Raw genomic sequence first — 22,543 nt, 5'->3', positions numbered from 1 at the left:
CACACCTTTTTCATCCCCAAAAATAAGTATATTTCTGTTTAATTAAGCTCTTATTTTGTATAAAAAGTACTAAAAATTATAGAAAATAGGAATTTAATTAGATACAAGGTATTTTAAGAGCTGACTTTAGCAGAAAATAATAATACAAACCAAAGTTGTTTCGACTTTTTTTTTAGGAAAAAAAAAAAAAAGAGCCAGTCTAGGTTGGCTTCACAACCAATATGCGGCCAATGTCTGTACCCAACAAATTTAAAGTTGAAATCCCGGGTCCACAGAATCGCACACCCGGAGCCACAGGCAGAAGAGAAGCGCATATAGGCCCCCGGTCATACAATAGCTATCCTACACAGGCACTCTGCCAGACCTCACAGCTGCCTTCTCCAGATGAAATACCAAGCTAGTAACGAGACTCCGTTTTCACACCTGCTTTTGCCTATGCTGGCCTGCCCTGCCCTTCTTCCTTAATCTCTACATTCAGGCCATCTCACAGTGAATGCCATTAGTCGATTTTCTGATTATCGTCGTTCAACCTTTTGGGGTTGATTGATTACTTTTGCCCTCTGGGTATTTAGTTTTGTGAAGGTTGTTCATAGTTGCATAGGTGGCTTTACCCCGTATCTTCCACAATTTGAATCTGTTACCAAGCCATAGTTTCGTGGAGGAAGGAAATAGGCATCCAGACTGCGTACCTTTGTACCACCAACAATGCCATTTGATAAAATGAACATAGTGCAGATGCTAACCGTGGCCAATGGCACCACCACAATCAGCTGAGCTCAAAATTAACTTCACAGAATATTCAGTTTGGCATCCTGAAATACAAAAAAAAAATAACTCATATTTCCAATTATTTGCTCAAAAAAAAAAACTGGGCACAAAATATACAACGGTGATAGTAAAAAAGCATAAGTTAATTCTCATAAACATATAATGAGACAGGGAATTGTTGTGATAGATTCAAATCACCAGAGAGAAAAATAGAAATCATGCACAAAGGCAAAAATAAAATAGCCTTTTGCAATGTAATATTTAAGGTTCCAGAGGGAAACACATTCAACCATGACAATGCGACAGAAGAAGGCAGCCCAACTGCCCAAGTCCAAATAGTGAATACACTCCAGAGGCACTCTCCCTAGCTCCACTCAGAGAAATGCATCAAAAGTTCAAAAGAGTACGATGTACACAGATTTAACACTAAGATTAAAACTAGAAGGTACAGAGGGATTTACTACATTCCTTAATTTGAACATATAAATTTCAAAAATGATCGAATGATATAGCCTCAGATTTTTACCATTTTGATTGTAAAAGATTTCCAACAGAATAGTGCCTACTTACATATTAACCCTTTCAGTTTTATTTCGATCAAGATTAAACCATACAGCACAACCATTTTTGAACATGAGACCGGCGCATCCTTCACTTGCAAAGATCAACGGCAAGATTAAGCTCGCTGCCTAGCATCACTTCAAAAGATGAGTGAGGCTGTCTGCCACAGACACCATAAATTCCTTGAAGAATCTCAATTTTTTTTAATAAGTTGCCAATAATTAATGCAAAGGAAAAACCAGAAATTAAAACAAATATGTCCATGAAGCATTTCCCTACCTCTGAGACAAACCCTGGGTTGCCATAGTGAAAAAAGATCACCTTAGAGCACATTCCCAAGGGAATTCCAACAAATAATCAAGACCCAATGCTCCCATTAGGGTTAAGACTTCAGCTTTACATCAGTAAAATTAGAATAAGAATATTTCTGATAATCCTAAATTACATCGTACCAACTAAGCAACAATATCATGGGCAAATGAATACCTTCTAGAAGATGAAGATGCTCAAAATAAGCCACTATGATAAAGTGATACTTGGGATGATTTTTTGAAGCAATCTGCATGGTGGGTTAGAAGATGAATTGGTGTTACTTGATAGGCAGCTAAGCTCATCCTCCAGAATAGAATAGGCTTCTGAAAATGCCTGCATTAAAAAATATTGTTCACACATGACATACAGAAAAATATTAAAGATCATGTAAATAAAATTCTGAAAAGCTTCTTCATTTTATAGTTACTCAAAAACAGTGACAAATTAATGCTACCATAAAGATTATGCTCACAATGCACAGTTTATATTAAATATTGGTATGTTACACATTTCATAGAGCAGGAAGCTAAGCCTTTACTTGCTAAATGTGTCAAATGGCTTCCCAAAAATTTTCTCTTGCAGCCTTACTAGTTTCTAAAAGGCAATTATGTGCCTTTATTGTAGAGAAAACCACACTACAATCCACTGATTCGTAAGGTAAGTACTATTTGCCTTTCTCCTCAAAAGAAACATTTAACTAATAACTCTAAAAAAACCCTTGAAAGAAACATCTCAACAGTATGAACAGTGGTCAACATTTAGAAGCTAAGGCAAGTTTGTATAGTGTGTCAATAGTTAATGTAAAGACACCCTATGCCAGACAAGTTTCCTGTCAACAGCTAATAAATCAAAAGAAAAAAATCTCACCAACCTTGATACACTGATGTATCCGGAAGCAATTTCTCCCCACATTATTTGTTGGAAAAAGAGGATCATCTATGTGTATAGGATCAATGCTATAATAGAGAAACCAAATTATCAGCAGTCAGTAGAAAGTTAAGGATATTGAGAAACAGCCATGTTAAACAGAGCTGCCAGCAAAAGAAAACATTGCTAGTACCTATAACCCCTTTCTCTGTTTATATATACTCCACTTCCCTGTACAGAAACACGCATTTGCCGGGGATCAAACACATTCCTGTGCCATCAGACATTGAAACAATAAATCTTTAATTTTCATAAACGTTTTCCAGTTAACACCAGTCAGCTATCCGTTTTCAACTACCAAAGAAATAAATCATTTAAAGCTTTTGACTCACCCAAAAAAGTAAAGAAAATCCATCAGAAGGCTTCCAAAGTTCTGCAAGAAATATTGAGTTCAAGTTACCCGAAGTACTTGTTATTGCCATCAGCACAAAAGAGAAACAGATAGAACATAGTGAAGAAAAGTTAAAAGAGAACATTAAAAAATGGGGATGAATACCTAGGAGGTCCTTGTACTATAAGGTCAGAAGCAATTTACTCCATCTCAAAATAACCAGAGCAATTTAGTCTCTGCATTATTAGAAAGTGAGCAAACAAGGACAACTGATACCGGCATTAATTATTTCCCTTAGTAAACTATAAGGTCATAAAGAAGGCAATTTAGTCCCAAGTTAAGCAAATAAGGACAATTGGAGCATCATTAACCCTTTTCGTTAAAAAAGGCTAAGGTGGCCAAAAGAAAGAAAAAGAAAAGATAAATGCAGCTATGAAAATCATGGCACAATTGGTTGAATTTTACAAAATTAACAAAACTAAAAATTTTTAAAATATATATAACATTAATACAATTTATTAAAAAGTTCAAAAAAAAAAGTTCCAAATTTTGAAAAAAAAATCTAAAAATGTGTTTTAAAACATTATAAAAGTTTCAATTTTCAAAAAGAAAAACTTAACCTTCTAAATTCACTAAAGTTCTTCAAAGAAATTTTCAAATTGTCATTTTTTCAAAATTTTGAAAATATTTATTAAATTTTTGTATATTTTTTATAATCTTTATATTATTGTATAAAGTTTTGATTTTTTTTTCTTTTTAATTTTTAAAACTGATCCAATAAAAGATTAAAACATATATATCTGTTTTTCACAAGTGTATTTATCTTTGCTCTCTCCACTATTTCGGCTTTTACAAACGTAAATATAGTAACAACATTTTCGATTGTCCTTGTTTGCTTACTTCTAAACAGTGGGACTAAATTGCTCCTAACCCAATAGATTATTAATGTCGTTATCAGTGGATCTTTTTTTGCTTACATTCTAATAGTATAATGATTAGATTGCTCTATTTATTTTAAGAATGACTAAACTGCTCCGAACCCTATAGTACAAGGACCTCATGAATAAAAATTTTCAAGTCATTGAACCATATCGAAGATCAATATTTTCCTTATAACATCAAAAACAATACTTCAATCCTAATACTAGCATTGTTGAAGCACCTCCAGCTTAAACCACTTTAAAACAGCTCTACAGGTTGCAAAAGAAGATTAGCATTTAATATATATCATTGTTGAACCAAAGAACAAAAGAACCTTTCAATGGTGAAATTTAAATCCTAATAATAGCATGATTGGAGACAGCAACAGTTCCCTCCAGCAAACAGAATATGTACTAAAATAAAAAAACCACTGGAAAAGAAGAAAGAACAAACATATAAAAAATTCGAAGTACTACATTACTTGATTGATAGGCCGTCCAAGGTGATGCTCATGCTGTAGGAAACGTATAATAAGTAACACCTACAAGATGTGGGAAATAGCAAGAGAGTAAACAAAAACTCAATGAAGTTATTATCAGATAAATAAACAGCTCTGACCAATGGCAGATCAAAGGTGGAACTTCAGTACACATTAAGACCTATCATCTATGCAATAACTAACTGGAAGCTATGAAAAAATCCATGTTTTCTTCATTATTTATTTTCCAATGAAATATGCTGCTCAAACATTCAAAGTTGATATTGTCCAAAAGTCCAAATTCATTCTAAAGAAAAGAAATTTGCTTCAGATTGTATTAGGAATCAGCCAAATGTTACTTTATAGGATATAACTGACCAAGAAGTTTAAGCTAACTAACTGCACGTTTAGGAATATGAAATCTTTTACTGAGCAGGTTAGTAGCAATTTAGTATATCCGATTCCTGTTTTGTCATGTATCATCTTCAAAAGCTTAAAAGACTAAAACATTCTGTTATACAGATCCACAAAAACAACAAATACAGCTAGAATTGAGCTAGTCTATAGGAAAATATTCATATTCAAGTGTAGTATGCAAATATACTTGCAGAGACATAGGAAGGAGGGCTGGATTATAATTTCTATTATAAATTAGTTAGACAGATGTCTCAGTTCACTTCTACAACCAACAGTTACTCACCAGACAATATGAACTTAACCCACCAGAGTAAGACTGATCCAGGCTACGATCTGCTAAGAACTGTTTTAGTACCAAAGCAAGAGGCGTAGCAGCTGGAAATTGCTCCGTCAGCTCTTTCACCTGCAAAGAACAACTTCGAAATTATCAAAAATAGTAAAACATAACAATGCAGAACACCCAAATCAATTATACATTATGGAATTGTATGATGAGAATCTGAAACACAGAAAATACCCAAAAAACAAATGTAGAAAGGAGGAGAAGAATGAAAACCCTAAATGCCTACACACATTTGTCTCATTCCTACATAAATCAGACCCTAAAACTTTTAGGACCTTAAAAGTTCAAAAACATCAGTAAAAGAAATATCCTCCTTAAATCTCTAGGAACGGGGCTACAATTAGCAGTAGAAGCATAAGTCATGGATTCTAATTTCAGGCACAATCCAAAAGACCAATATTTATCAGTTAAGTTGTATCTATGTTACCAGCTCAGTAGTTTGGAGTCCTGTATGTGAGGGCGACTTGAAACTGATGTCTAGACGAACTGATTTGACACCCTTCGTGTTACCATAATTTATTTGCGAGCACTTAGGTGAAGCAGAGTCGTCTAAGGCAACAGTATCAGAATGAGCATGGTCACCATGTTCAGCAGTTCTATCTATTTGCTCGTCTGTGGGTGATTGCACATTAGAGGATGCAGAAGTTATTAGGTCACCAGGAACTTCTACCACAAGCATAATAATAGGAATCTGAATGCCACAAATACAACATTGTGAGAAAAGAGATGGAAAGAAAGAAGTAAAGATATAAACAAAAAGAAAAATAATCCAACAAGGCAAGGCATTACAGCTGTATTTTCCACAGTCTTCAGAGAATCATTTTTTACCCACTCCTGATTGGCAAGATACCTGGCAGCATGCTGGAAAATAATAACTATGTCAATCTTCCAAAATGTTACAGCAATATATAGGATAAGGACAACAATTTTCACAGAAGTATTGCATAGAAACAAAGATACAGATGCAAGATTCAAAACAGTCATACAGCAGTACACCAGCAGCTAAATATAACTACCACAGGGTTATTGTAAGTTATACTGTATATAGAGAGGAAGAAGGGGAAATAGAAATGATGCCAGTACATTAATCAGGAAGAAAGCCATTATAATTAGCAGGGAGATAATACTATATAACAAATCAAGATTTCCAAAATCCAAAGCCTTTACATAGAAAATGGAGAAAGAGAATAACAAATATTTAACATTTTTATAACACAACACATTTACCAGATATTTAGATTTCTACGTAACTTAAAAGCAGTCCAGTCAAAGTCGAGATATCAAGAAAATGAGACAAAATGTTCATCTTACAGCACAACCAATTACAAAGTTACTCATACCTGAAGACAAGTTTCTTTAATACCATTGCGTCCTTCCAAAATCCCAGCTTCTTTGATAGGTTCCTAAAAATGTCTGCAGATGAGTTTCTTACCATAAAGTATAAGCACATAATCAGATAAAAATACAAGGCTGAAGCACTCACCAGATTCCTCACTGGAGGAAGACAAACCACAAGGTCCACATCACTCGATGGAAGAGCTAATCCAGTTGCATTTGAACCAAAGACATTCGTCCTTGACCTAGGCCATAGGACCTGAAGAGACCTTGTAACCCGCTTAACAGCCCAATTAATGTATGGCTTACAGGCCATATTCTCTGCTGCAACCTTGTACACGAACACCATACAAACAGTCAGTAACATTGCAAAGACTGGTAAATGAATGTATAAGAAACAGAGAACTAGAAATTTCTTGCACAAAATAATGTTCAAGATCATGGAAACAATAAAATGGGAAGAAAATAGGATCAGTCATTAGCTTTTTCCTCTTCTTCATTCTCTAGGGATCATTAAACTGCTTACCTGCTTCCAAAAGGAGTCAATTTCATCATTAAGGAAGTTGTGCATTGAAGATAGAGATGTCTTTCGAGCTGGGCAGCTCTGTAACTCTGGAGGCTGTAGAGGAAATGATACATCTGGCTGCAGAATAATCACAAAAATCCAAAAATTAAACACAAACCATAACTGTCAGAACAACATAATGCTGATGCTATACTTACATGCTCTTGATCACGAGCAAGCTGAGACATTGCAATCAGATGATCTTGCAACAAAGCACCTGGTAGAGGATGGATCATTGGATGGGCTGAAAGATTCTTACTTCTCCAAGACGGCCAAACAACTTCAGTACCATCCATGCATACACAAGCATCCTCTGAGTTGGTTCCATCATAGTACAGACCTCTCATACCCCAATGTCTTGGGCTAGAGCTACCAGATCTAACAGTTGGAAAACCACGCTGTTTCCTTGAGTCACTCACAGGAGATGGTGGTGGTGGACGGGGAGCTCGTGGAACGCAGAGCACCACTGGTGATGGGGGCCGTCTTATCCTAGGTTGTTCACGCCTAGTTGGAGCAACACGTGGGCTTTTATGATCATGACCACGCTTGAAGTCAGATTTTGATCTCTCCCTTGATATGTTTGGAATGATTATAGGACGCAGAATAGGGTAAGGAAGTGAATCCCCTGTTTTCGCTTCAACATCACTAGATAAATTGGCGAAAGATCCAGGAGCTTCCTCCTCAGTTGCTGCATCCGGTGTTGCTGATGCAGAATGCAACACTTTGCTAGACACTTCATTTCCTGGCACAACATAACTAACTGCTTGGTGTCCAGGACCCAAAGGATCAAAAGGCGAACAAAATGGAGTAGCTGTTGGCGAAGTCAAACCATTAGTACTATAAGATGAAGAGAAAGCAACCATGTCATCAACAGCCCTACTCATGTCTGCTTCACGCCAGGCCCATGAGCTATCATCGGAGCTAAGGGAAGGAGGTCTAGAGAAACCAGTACCTGGAAGATCAGAAGGATTCCAGTACATCACACCCCCACCAAAATATTGATTATAATCTATACCAGAAACAGCATGCACCTCAAATTCTTCCTCTGATATATAGTGGCTGTCATATTCATCAGCCAGTTCAGATGTATTTGCAGGATCTGGCAAGTCAAAGAAATCCCCAGAATACTTTCTATCATCCTCAAAACTCTTCATATTGAACTGAAATTTTGTGAAGCAAAACTCTGCTGAAAAGCTGTCTGTCGCCTAGAAATAAATCCAGAGTCATAATTGTATGTAACTGATGGAGCCAATCCAGAAGCACTTCGAACCATAGGGGGCCAATCTAAACTCATTGGCATTGGACGAGATAAGATTCGATTGCAACCACTTTCAATCGAAGGATTTCTTGCCTGATGCATGGTGGGCACAAAAGGCTGGCGGATGTGATTGTGCCAATTGTGACCCACATCAAGGTGCAACCGATCAGTGGCTGCTGGAACATGTGAATTTATAGAAGGAAAATAAAAGGGAGCTACACTAGGCCACTCATATGAAAGGCATTGTGGAGTAGGTGCAGTATTATAAAACTTTTTATCTTGCACCTGAATCACAGAAACTCCCTCTTTAATGTCAAGTGCATTCACAGATACACCGGAAGTTGAATTTTCCTGAATTCTACTTGCACTATGTTCATTGATGCCTTCTCCAATGAAAACACTACCAGGTTTTGGGGCAATAGGAGGCAAAACATTACATTCTCGCTTATAATTTGAACTCTCTTGTCTGGTAGGAATGATTTCATTCGCACTAATATCTTTTGAGTCCTGTTGATGCCCTGTACCCTTATGACAGAAACCATTAGTGGAACCAACCTCATGATCTTGCACATGCAGGGCAATATCTTCCTTGAAAAGATGATTATTTGGTTCAGTAGGACTTGAAATTGGTTCAAGAATGTTTGTATGACTTATTGGATCGGTTGGAAAACTGTGTTCTACACTTAAATTGTCCAATACCCCATTGGACTTTGTTGCCTCATCTTGAGAAACAAAAGACAAAGAAGACGACCCAGTGACTGCCTTCTTAGAAGATTTTGCTTCAGTTGTATCATTGATGTAAGAGCGTTTTTTTTTATTCTTTTCCTTTCGGCTCTTCCTTGCAGCAGCTTGTCCTTTTCCACCAACCACTGATTGGGTTTGTACCTGAAGAGAAGAGTACCAGTTATGACAGTATTTAAATTTAAATAATTACCATCCAAATGAAAAACAGTGTGGGCATTTCCACTGGTAACAGAGTCTTTCTATTTACCTCTTTATCATGAGGTATAACATGCGTCTTGGTGGACTCCATCAAATCTGCTTTCTTATTATGAGTCGATTTATATTCAAGATCCTGGCATATTACCATAAACAGTTAACAAAATTTCTCAACACATATGAATGAAAGCAAGAACACATCTAAAGGACTTTCAATAAAGAAAAAAGGTACCTTAAGAGGTTTTTGCGGTGGATGGTCATCCATCTCCATCTTCAGAACAGGATTTGGGTTTTTAATGTTCCGGGGCTTTCCCTTTTTCTTACGGCTAGATGCACTGAACTTATCCTTGGATTTATCAGACGAAGAGTTAAAATTTCCTTCGCCAAGAAGTTCAAGCTTTGTGCAATCAAGTGAAATAACCATGAGATATCCTCGCAGTTTTCTTAATATGCTATCAATGATGGAACTTACAGAGCCTAATGAGCTATAAAACACCTTTCCCACATCACAGTGGTGATGACATGATAGGACCACAGTAACAATATCCTGAAGCACAAACAAACTACTAAAGGCATTGGTTAGGGAAGTAGGTTTTCCAGAATGAGAATTTGCTGAAACAGTCATGCCAAATTCTGCATCCTCAAGGGGTTTTCGGGTGGTCCCCAGCTTTTTTTCACCATAATTGGTATATCTCATCGGTCGTTCCACTGCTCCTGCACTAAAAAGCCACATTTCATTCTCTGAGGCACTACCTGCTGCCTTCAGAACCTCGAAAGTCTGAAAGCCGAAAAAGTTAAAAAATGTTTAGCCACAATGTTCAAAAACTTTTAGCAGAATAATTTCCCAAAAATACAATTCATCCATACATGGGAACTCTTTAAAAATATTGTATACGCATTGTATTATAACATATCAAATTTAAGAAAGATCCTAGAATAAAAAATAGGAGCAATAGGAAGAGGAAATTATGAACCAAAGATGTTACTACAACTGAAGGTTAATTTAGGCTCACACAACGAGTTCATATAATTAGTTTGAACGAGCCCTCCGTGTTTAAACCTTCTCTCGATGCTTACAACTCAATTAAAGCAGGCATTTTTTTTTAAATTAACTATAATAATTATATTATAGGATAAACTCCATCATTAGATTAACATGGAGATAACAAAGTTTTAAGTTATACCAGGGATTTAGCAGCTTTCCCGAAAATTGCATTAAATACTTTCTTCCTTGTTGCATCACCCAAATTTACCCACCAATCCAAACATCCTTTCTTCCTCCAATACACATTTGCAGCTACCCCAGCAGCCTTCATCTTCTCTTTCAACTTCATCCCTCTTCTCTTCCCATTATTACAATTCAACCACGCTAACCTCAACGCCACCTCTAATCTATTTACAACAAAAGCCTGAACACTGTAATACCCTTTTGATTTTAACCACTCTAGTTCAATCCAATCCGATACCAATTCGCTCTCATCCCCTCTCAAAAACGCACCGTTTGAAACTTCATCCATTATTTCAACAAACCGGTCCACATTTTCAACCAACTCTTCAGTCACCGTCATCGAATCGAGACTACTCACCGAGCACGTACAGTCGTCGATTTTTTCGCCTTCTCTGGATCCGAACAACCGAACCGACTCAAAAACTCGCCGTTCCGACTCATTGGACTGGGCAACCCTAGAGAGGAGACCACGTGATTGTTTGTAACAGAGGCCCGGGAGGAAGGGAGGATCACGAGAGGGAAGGTCGGGAAGAATAATGAAGAAGCCATGGCCACGTGTACGAAGCTTGCCGAGCATCTGGATGAGGAGCTGGGTGAACTTGGAATCGACGGTTGTGAGTTGAGCTTGACGTTGATGGATGGTGAGAGATGAGAACCACCTGAGGATCGAAGACCTTGAATTGCTATTAGGGGTAGGGTTTGGATTTTGGGAGAGAGAATGGCAATGGTAGAGAGAGATGTGGGAAGTAAGCGAGTCCATGACTTGGTTCTGAGCCATGAACGATTTGGTCAGAGATTTGGATAATTGCTGGGGAGGGAAACTAGGGTTTGATTTGGACATTATTTGCAGCTTATTCCTTTATTCTTCTTTTTTTAATTGTTGATGTTTCGGTTTTACCTTCTTTGGTAGCAGAAAGACGAAAGGAGCTTTGACAAGAGGGAAGGCAAAGAGAAAAACGGTGGCCAAGACAAACATGAGATGTTTTGAGAGAGATTTGCGGGGTAGGAAGGTTAAAAGCACCGCGAATACACTACTTCATTTTTATTTCATTACTGAAAAATGAAATTTTATTATTTCATACATGTTTTGAAAATAAAATTATTTTATTGCCAAAAAAAGTTTGATTTAATAAATTAAAGATGCATGAGAGAAAATAAGTAAATTTTAACAAATAATAAAATATTTTAGAATTCAAAATAATAATTTATCACACCAATTCAATGACTATTGCCTTACTAAGATGATAGGATTGCTTATTAATGGACAAGTCCAATGAATAATTTTATTTTTATTCAATGCCGTTGAGCAATAAACTGTAATTATTTCAAGAAAAACGATTTAAACTTGTAATAAAAATACGATGTCTCATCTTATGCTTTCCAGCTTCGGACTGAGTGATGCCACACCAATTGAAGCAAAGTGCCACTATTGCTGCTATTTGGAAATGTTGAGTTACTAAAATCCACAGCATCAAATTGAAACAAAGTAATAAGGTTAAATACATTCCGCACTTGTAAAGCAACATGAAATGACATTCTCTAATGAAACAAATTAAATTTCTAGAACAAGTTTGGATAACTTATAAAAGGAGTGTAAAACGTGTTTAACATAATATGAAAAAGAATTACAAAGGATTGAAATATATAAAAAAAAAAAACAGAAATACATTATTTAAAATAACAAATATTTAGATATGCGAACATCCAAACCAACTTGTAAACGCCAAACCATGGTTTCAACAACAAAAGCCGAAATGTTTTTTTGTGCCTCAAAAGCCGTGCAGACAGCAATGCTAAACAAAGTTCTACGGTAAATTGTGACATGAGTTTCGTACAATATAGAAAAATAATAATAAGTAATAGAAATATAAGAATTTTTTAACAAAATCATACTTGGAGCAATGTTGATCCAAGTAAAAGCTCCGAAAAATAAATATTTTAAGAAATCAGAAAGAAAAAAAGATATGTTTATTCAATGGAATGAAATACATTATTTAATTAGATTGAATGGAATATACAATTAATATTATTGTATTGCTTAATTGATTAGAATACATAAAATTAAATAAATGTAAAACGATATATTAACACTTAAATGAAATTAATAATATTTTGTTTTTACATGTTCTTGCAATAATAAATCAATTATATGTAGTCAACATTTAAAATAAAAATAATAAAATTTTAATATCTATTACTTTTTTAAAAATATAAATAAAAGTAATTTAAATTCATATATGTTTTTCAAAATGGAGCAGACCATAGTTATTATTGCTACCTTTCGCCATTGCCGTTCATCGACCCCCATTGCTATTTCAGCCACCAACATGAAGTTTATCCAAATTTTACCAAAAACTTTTTTTATCTTCTCTTTCATATGTTCTTTAGTTTTTTTAAATCTTCCAAAAGCCTAACTACAAACCTTCTATATCAAAAAATTCTCTCTCTTTTTTTGATTACTTTATTTACTAGAAGCCATTAGATTTGATTGAACCTCACTGAAAATGTCAAAAAATCAAAAAACTTTTTCTCTAGATCTACAAAGCTGTATCAAAAAAAAATATTTCTGGTTATGTCGTCTACAAAGCTATTAGATGTGGTAGAAATCCATTGAAAATGTGAAAAATCAAAACTTTCTCACTTATCTATCCTTAAAAAAATTATTTTCTCTCATTTGAAACTCTCATTTTTGTGATTGACATATTCTTATTTGATTTTAATTTTTTTTTCAATTTTGGTTCTAACAAATTAGAAAATGTTAAGACGGGTTAAAAAGGGAAAAATATTTCATATTGTATTCCAAGACCCATTGAATAGGCTTATTCAGTGAGGGTATAATTGAATAGCTCTTGAGCGTTATTATTAAATAGACATGTAATGCATATTCAACCAAAAATAATGGGATTATATGAAACTATGATTCTATGTCATTCTTATTTATTTTCAATAGAAGAATGACAAATCAAATTTTTTTTCCTGAAAAATTTCAAATCCAACTAAATATGGTAAAAATCAGGAAGAAAAATATGATTTCTCATTCTCCCATTGGAAATGATAAAAATGACTAAAACTACAGTTTCATACAATCATTTCTCTTCAACCGAATAAGTTTACAATCAATCAGAGCAGTGAATGACTATAACACGTTGAGTAAGGATTGAATGGCATTCCAACCAATGGAAATGATTATATGAAATAGTGACGTCACATTATTTGTATCTCTTTTTCAATAGTTTAATACAATGTCAACATTTTCATCCTGAACTTCAACGTTTTCATTCTGAAAAAAATTAAATCCAAATGAAAATTCTAAAATTCAGGATAAATTTACTTATGTGACATTAAATTATTGAAAAGAATACTATCGATATTTCATATAGTCTTTTCTCTCTAACCAAGCATAACACTAGAAATTAAATACTATAATCACTTACAATTGGTAGAACTAAAGGTGTTCATGGGTCAGGCTACCCGGCCCGGCCCGAAGGCCCGCCCGAAATGTGGGAAAGTTTGGGCAAAAAATAAGCCCGAAAAATAGGCTTCGACAAAAAATAAGGCTCGTTTAAAAAATGGGTCGGGCCTCGGGTAAGGTATTTTTAGCCCCGAGCCCGACACGGCCTGGCCCGGTCTGAATTCACTAAAGGACAAAAAATCTGCATTTTTTTTAATTTTTGAATGTTATTTTCTTGTTGTTTTGTCCCTATTTTGCTACCATTTTACTATTATGTTACTGCTATTTTGTTGTTATTGTTTGAATATTGTATAAAACTTATTTTATTGTTAATTTTGTTATTATTTTAAAGGCATTTGTTAATTTTTTTATTATTTTAGAGGCATTTGCTTGTTAAGTTGCATCTATCTTAGTGTTATTTAAGTCTATATATTTTTTAAAATTTATTTTCAATTTGTTGGAAAATATTTATTTTGATGTTTTTAGTATTTTTAATGTATTATATATATTTAAAAATAATATAAAATTTAATACGGGAGGACCGGACTGGGCCCGGGCTTTAGTATTTTTATCCAGGTCAGGTTTGGGCAAAATTTTTGACCCGTTTTTTGGGTCTGGCCCGGCCCGAGCTCAATAAATGGGCATGATTTTTTAGTTGAGCCCAGCCCGAACGTAACCTGGCCCGGCCCATGAACGCCTCTAGGTGGGACAAGATAAAATCATATGGATAAGAAATCTTTGAGTATAGGAAAACGAAAAGAACAATAAAAGGGAAATTCTACACCTAAAGATTTTCAAAGTGCTCCACTTGATCCTTTGAAGATAGAATATATGATCTAATAATCCCTGACAACTATGAATTTAAATATTGTCCATAAAACCCAACACTCACCTAAGTAGAACATGCAAGCTAAAGAAATTTTGCATTCGTAAACAACTGTCTTACAATATACATAAGGTGGTAGCCAATGGAAGGGAAACAAGATAACTGCTACATTCTTAGCTTTGTGGGTACCAAAGGACTTTGGTTGAAATTTGTCAAGCAGTTAAGCAACGACTATAATTATGATACACTAACTAAATCAAAACCAACAATGCTAATTAGTAAATCATTGAAGGTTTTAGCATGAAATAAATAAAAAGAATGTGCAAGAATGAAATCACTTAATTCAATAGAGCACAACAACAAAGGTTCTCCCTGCCTACATTCTTGGAGCAACCAGTGAAGAACTGATATCATTCAATCCATAATGTGAAACCCAAAGCAAACTTGTCGCTTGGACGTCGTTGTCTGTTAGTATGCATATTTGACATATTTTAAGTAGACAAAATAGTAAATTTGAGAAATTCTTGTTAGTAATTTTAATGAATTATGCTAATCTTTGATAGGCTAATTTGTGCAATTAACGTATGGTTAGTGACAATATGGCTGGCATGCAGCTAGAAGATGGTAAGCATGTGAAAATTTGTGGATCAAATCAATAATCATAGAGATTATTTTGAGATAACAATTGTTTTTGTATCTAATTATATTAAAAAATCCTATTGAAGAATAAATGCTATTATTGATAATTTTATCATTTTAGGATAGGATAAAACTCTTTTTTATAATGGAGGAATCTGACATCTCTCAAGAGAGACACTTTTAAATATTTTTTTAATAATATTTTTTTAATCAAAAAATCGGATTAGGCTTGAATATAAAACACAAGCAAGGTCTATAGAAAAATAAACCAAACATGACAATTGGCCCAAAACAAGCTGTCTCGGAAAGGAAATAAAAATCTGGTCTTTATGGAAAAAAAGAAAAATCTAGAATGCCATTAATGCCACCGTCCTTATGCCCAATCAGAAAGTCTGTCGTCTGACGATTCCATCGCATCTTTCAATTCACTCTTTAATAGCGAAATCGGTTACCGAGGGGAGCTTTATTCACTTAGACTGTTGATCTAGTCATTTTGAAACTCTTATCTGTCATTCTATCTCCTCTTTTCTTCAATTCGGCTCTCGCACACTCTCTAATATCGTCTTATCTTCAGTATAGATGGGAATGCTTTCGATTAGATACATCTCTTCTCTCCTCTTTAGTGATTTTGTTGCTAAAATATGGGCTAAACCATTCGCTGATCTCGGGGTATATTCAAACCTTAACTTTCTAACTCTGGATTTCAACTTGTGAATATCATGTATATAAGCCCCTATCTGCGATTTATCGATCTCTATAGCCTTGCATTTCTTTATTATCGATAACGAGTCACCTTCTATGATGATTTCTGATCTTTGCATGTCGAGGCCTATCTGGGTTGCTTGTCGACAAGCGATAGCTTCGGTGGCAAAAGCAGAAGACACCCCTTCATGGATCTCTGTGCTTGAGATGAGAATGAGTCCCTTACGGTCTCTGACCACGATCCCCGATGCAGATCGGTGGTTCCTCTCGTCATATGCACCGCCAAAACCATTGCACCCCTATCTGTTGCTTCACCAAACAGCACGCAATCGTCTGCAAATAATAAATGAGATACCTTTGGTCCTTTTTTACTTGCCTTTGCGCCTTTTAACAAACCCTCTTTCTTTGTTATTCTCATCAGAGATGAAAGGCCCTCGCTGCATATAAAAAAGAGAAATGGACTCAGTGAATCACCCTGTCGAAGTCCCCTAATAGCTTGAAAAAGTCTACCCCTTCTTCCATTAATATTAACCGCAAAAAAAGTTTTGGTAATACATTTCATTATTAATCCCATCCATTCTCTTGCAAACCCCATTTTAACATCACTTCTTTTATAAAATCCCACTCAACTCTGTCATAAGCCTTACTCATATCAATCTTTACCGCCATAAACCCTTTCTTCCCTGTACGCTTTTGTTGAAACGTGTGTAAGATTTCATAAGCTAAAAGCACGTTATCTGAAATAAGTCGCCCTGGGGCAAATGTGCTTTGTACTTTATCAATACAACTGCTAATAACCTCTTGCAAGCAGTTTGCTATTGTTTTTGCCACGATTTTGTACATGACTGTGCACAGATTGATAGGCCTGAAATTCACAAGTTTTAAGGGTTTTGAAACTTTTAGGATGAGCACAATATCTGTCATATTAAGTGATTCAACCTCCTTGTTGTCATTCAAAATTCCTAAGCAATAATGAACGACATCCTTTCCTACTATATGTCAGTACCTCTGAAAGAATAATGGTGGAAACCCATCCGGTCTAGGTGCTTTGGTGGGTCTCATCCCTTTTAATGTTGGCTGAACTTCTTCTTCCTTGAAAGGAGATAATAAACCTTTATTTACCTCGTGAGAAATATTTCCTTCAATGCCTGTTAACAAATGACATGGATCCCTGACTCCCTTTGTTGCAAAGAGCTCCTGAAAAAACCAAGCAGCAGTCTCGTTAATCTCTGATCCATCAGTGATTTCCCCCCCGTCATCCAATACCAGCTTAGAAATTGTGTTGGCTCGTCTACGAGCAGATGCACACTTATGGAAGTAGGCAGAATTCTTATCCCCAAGCTAGAGCCAATTTGCTCTAGCTCTTTGCTCCGAATACATTTCATCTTTATCGATCTCCATGTTCAGGTGGATTTTCGTGTCAATAATCCTTGCCAATGTTTCATCATCCCTTTCTTTCTCCAACAGGATTTCAAGCTCCTTAGTTAGCCTCCTTTTTAGACCCTCTCTATTTCTTCTGATATTGCATGCCTATTTTTTTAATCGAAATTGCAATCTTTCTAGTTTCTCAATTAGCGGTCCTGTAGATGACTCCCAAGATTCCCTAATTACTTGTTCGATAGACTCCATAGTTCACCAGGCCTCGAAGTGGAATCTTAGACTTCATGTGTATTCATTAGCACTTTCTGTATTAAAGAGAATAGGACAATGATCTGCTGTTGAATAAGGAAGATGTTGACTGCTACCCATTAGAAATAGAGTTATCCATTTTTCATTTGTGACCCCTCTATCGAATCTCTCCCTTATGTTTTTTTCTGGCAGATTTCCCATTTTCCATGTGAACCAAACCCCCGAGTACCCAATATCCACTAATTTTCACTCCTCTAAAACCTCCCTAAATGCCTCCATTCTCCTTTGATCCCTTTGCATTCCACCACTTTTCTTGAAAGAATACATAATTTCATTAAAATCACCACCTACAAGCCAAGGGCAATTATGTTCTTGGCCTAATCTTCTAAGCAAAGTCTATGCAAGATTTTTATTTTTTAGATAGGGTGAGCCATAAAACCCTGTAAACCTCCACTCTTCTTGGACATCGTCCTTCTTTATCATAACATCGATATGCCACTTAAAGAAGCTCTTCACAGTTACCTTAATGTTTCATTTCCATGCTAAACACAGCTCTCCCCAAGTCCCCTGTTTCAACGTCAATTCTACTCATAAAACCACAGCTCATTCTAGCCTTCTTCATATGCTTTTTGTCTAATTTCGTCCCTATTAAGAAGACCATGTTGCTTAAGTAAATGTTGCAGTCTCCGTACCGTCCGTGAACTCCCTAACCTATGAACATTACAACATATATTTTTCATTGTGTCCGGTCGACTTGCCTATTGGCAGCTGCCGATCCTATATTGTTTGAATCAACATTTTGTTCCGAATTTTCAGTCATTGCACCCCTAAGAACCCCTTCTCGATCGACCATACCTTCGTACTTTAACCTTTTTGCTCCATCTTCATATGACACTTCTGTACAGTTTTTGCCATCAGCATCTTCCAGAAATTTCCTCTTACCTACAACACTTTCACTCTTTCGATTATCTAGCAGATTCACTGGAACTAGCTTTCTCCAGCTTGACTTCTTGGGAGCTGCTGAAAATCTCCCCACCTCATTATTACTTTCATTCGACACACCAATCTCCATCATATTGAAATCTGCCTCATATTCCTTTAGCCCTTCCTCCCAACTCGTCAATTGTCGTCCACCTTGTACATTTCCCTGCGTGGTTATAGGTTCTACAACCTTTTCAGTTCCATCGAACTCTTGCTCCAATTTACCTATGTAAGAGCATTGGGAACCCAATTTTTTTGCAAAAGGATTTAACTTCATACTCTTCTTCCCAACCAAGTTTGATTCGATTTTTAGTGCTATAGTGTATGGAGGATCATCTCTGACTTTTTTTTTTCTGCAGGACTTATCACCAAGCAATCGTTGAGACTATGATCCATTCTATCACACCTAAAGCAGAAGATCAGTAATTTCTCATATTTGAAAGAAATCCATGATTTAACACTATTATCACTTGAAACAAAAATACCTCTCCTAAGGGGTTTCTGCACATCCAGGTTAATTCTAAGTCTACAAATATCACCATTAATTTCAGACCTGATTACTCCTCTGGATGTACCCCCAATGGCATGCAGAAGATCCTTTTTATGAAATTTTGGTAAGCATGAGCCAAATTTTATCCAGAACGTCGAGGAAATAAGTCGAATCTGATATCACTCAATCGATCTGCTCAAACGATCGAATAAAATAAGATATTTGCGGAATAACCAAGGACGTCCTTCCATAACCGTCTCCAAGTCTTCTTCTGAATCAAAAACAATTAGGAAAAGATTTTTCTTTACCAACTGAATCTTAAACTTTTTCTTTGTTTTCCATATGCTATTCAACTGTGCCCTAAAACTCTCCGGATTGAAAGACTTTTTTGTCTAAACTGAACATTTCAAAGTTGGTTCAACATTCAGAACCACCATTGATCTCTTAACTGATAATTGGATGAGCTCTTCTGCTAACAAGGAGATCTCCTCACTACTATCCCTCTCCTCACCACCACTCTCCTCCATCCCAAGCTGCAGCAATTACTACTTTCTCTAGTACTCTATGAAAATCACTATTGGTTTTCAAGGGAGACTCTCCCCCTATTATATTGTATATTATTTTTAAACAAATATTTGTGTTTTAAATTTGTGATTTCTACATACATATACGTATTTTAATAATATTATTTTTAGTGTTCTTACCAGCGACTAATTTTCATATTTTCTAACCAATGGTAGATAGAAGTTTCGATTTTAGTAGGATTGTAAGATTCAAATGTTTTTTTATTATCTTTATTATTATTATTATCATTTGGCATTTAATTTACTTATTTTACATAGAAAAGATTTTAACCACCTCTTGTTAAAATTTTCGGTGTCCTCTCAAGTGGGCCCCTTTTTAATGTTTCAGATAGTAAATCGTTATCTAGAATAACTAGATCTATAATTGTATTTTTGTTCTAATAATTAGTTGTAACGACCCAAAATTTACGGGTATTAGAAAATTGAATTTTTGGGTCATCATTTCTGCAAAATGAATTCGTAAATATTTATTAGAAATATTTATGAAGCTAGTAGTGTGGTTAATTAGATTTTTGGTTAAGTGAATTAGCTTGAATTAAGGCTAATTTAGTGGAAGGACTAGATTGAATATAGGGTAAAGATTGAATTGTAGAATAAAGAAAAGTCAAAGGACTAAATTAGTAAATAAACTAAAAAGAAACAAGTGTATGGTAAAAATATGGCACACGTGTAATACACATGTTTGCACATTTGTAAATACTTATATGTATTTACTTATTATATAAGTAAATAATAATTATTACTAAATATAATATAATAATATAATGAAGTATAAAATAAAATAAAAAGAAATAAAGAAATAAAGTAAAGAAAATAGAACAGGGAAAGAAACGAAAGTGGGGGAAAGAGAGAAGGAAAGAAAAAGAAAATGAAAAATAGGGTTTTGAGGTTTGAAGCTTAATTGGTAAGTTAATTTAGTTCATTTTCATGTAATTTTGATGTTTTTGGAATCCTAGAACAAAACCCTGCTTGAATTATGCTGAAATTTAGAAAGTTAGTGAATTTTTAGATGTTAATTAAGTTGAACAAATAAATGAATTATGAGATAAAATGATAGAAATTCAAGTTAAAAGTAGGAGAATGATTGAATTGTAAAGGAGATATAAGTTTTGTTATAGTAGGGACTAAATTGATAAATTTTAAAATTAGTGTTTTATGGAATAAGTTAAATGTTAAAACTTGTTAAAGATGGATTAGAATGAAAATATGGGATTGGTTTTGAAGAAAAAGAATTAGCTATGGCTTAAGGACTAAATTGAATTTTAAGCAAAAGTTGTGTAGAAATTGAAATGTATAGTGTGAAATGGTACATTGATAATTTTTAATTGTTTAATTTTTCACAGCTAACGTAGTACCGGAAACGTCAACAAAGAAAGGAAAAGAGAGAGTGGACGAAGAGTAACTCAAGAATTACGGTTTGTATTTTTATAAACTGAGTTTCTAAGTTAAATGTTGTATATATTGCTTTATTATGTATGGTAAGTAAATTAAAGGTAAGTATTGTTAAATTTGAAATGTATTAACTGTTATACGAAAATTTTAAAGTGAAAACCTTATTAACAGTGTCGGGCTAGTCGGATATAGTTGGCATGCCATAGGATTGAAAGTGTTCCGGGATATTCCGACTTTGTGTCGATGAGGCACTATAAGTGTCTACTACTGTTACTGTTCCAGATTCGTTCTGATGAGGTACTCTGTGTACCGCTACTGTTACTGTTACGGTGTATTCCGGCTTCGGCCGATGAAACGCTGTATACTATCCCGGTGTGTGGGTTGGATTCGTGTACCCGTCTAGGTCCGAGTTATGTTAATAGGGGTAATTTAATGTACTGAACTATTGAATGATTGCGCCACTGTATTGAAAATCGACTGTTTCTGACTGATATCATTGAACTGAACATTTCATTGAAAAAGAACTTTAAATTTAACTAGTGCCAATAGATTTGAATTAATTAACTTAAATGCATTTTATGTTAATATTTGTTTAAGTGTGTTTATAGAAATACCACTGAGTGCATACTCAGCGTACGGTTTGTTTTCTATGAGTAGGACTAGGTACGAAAGAAAGCTAAGGACTCAGCATCCAAGCCAATCCCAGACTCAAAGTGGTTAAATACTTTTCTTTTGGTAAAATGGCATGTACCTAAGTTGTTAAGATGTTGTTTTGTAAATGATAGAGAATGAACATGAAAGATGTGGAATCATGTTATGAAATATACATATTTTGGAAGTTAAATTTACATGAATTTGATCAGTATGATAATGTAGTATAATTTCGATATAAATTATGGTACCAATGAGGGTACATTGGTTGGATGATTTATTGTTTAACTGGACATGTATTAAGTGTGTTTAATCGAGTTCTGGTTGCGTTAAAAGTTGAGGAAATTATTAGCTTGAAGCTTAAGTTATGCAAGGTTAGTAAACTTGAGACAAAAGGCTCATTTTGAGTCCACAGGGCCTGACACACGGGCGTGTGATCAGACCGTATGTGACACACAGTAAGCCCACGAGCGTGTGATATGAACGTGTGTCCCCTGCATCCTTAAATGTGAAGTTAGGATAGTAAACGGGCAAAAGACACGGCCATGTGTCTTGGTCGTGTAAAGGACACGGGTTTCAGGTAGAAGTGTGCATGGGCCAGCTACCCGGCCCGACACGAAGGCCTGCCCGAAAAATGGGAGGTTCGGGTAAAAATATAGGCCCGAAATATGGGTTTGGGCAAAAAATGATGCCCGTTTAAAAAATGGGCCTGGCATCGGGTAAAACTTTTTTGGCTCGGGCCCGGCCCGAATTATATACTAAAAATATTTTTGAATTTTTAATCATATTTACATTTTATTTTCAATTTTAATATA

At 35.2% G+C, this 22,543-nt stretch overlaps 1 pseudogene; it reads right to left on the bottom strand.

The window, feature by feature from the left end:
• Nucleotides 1-31: 31 nt before the first annotated feature.
• Nucleotides 32-11,398, bottom strand: LOC107911891 (uncharacterized; annotated as a pseudogene).
• Nucleotides 11,399-22,543: the final 11,145 nt, after the last annotated feature.

Source organism: Gossypium hirsutum, chromosome A11 (genome assembly GCF_007990345.1).
Source record: "Gossypium hirsutum isolate 1008001.06 chromosome A11, Gossypium_hirsutum_v2.1, whole genome shotgun sequence".
Classification (NCBI taxonomy): domain Eukaryota; kingdom Viridiplantae; phylum Streptophyta; class Magnoliopsida; order Malvales; family Malvaceae; genus Gossypium; species Gossypium hirsutum.
The sequence above is the reverse complement of the archived record's forward strand: the minus strand, read 5'-3'. Positions and strand labels throughout refer to the sequence as shown.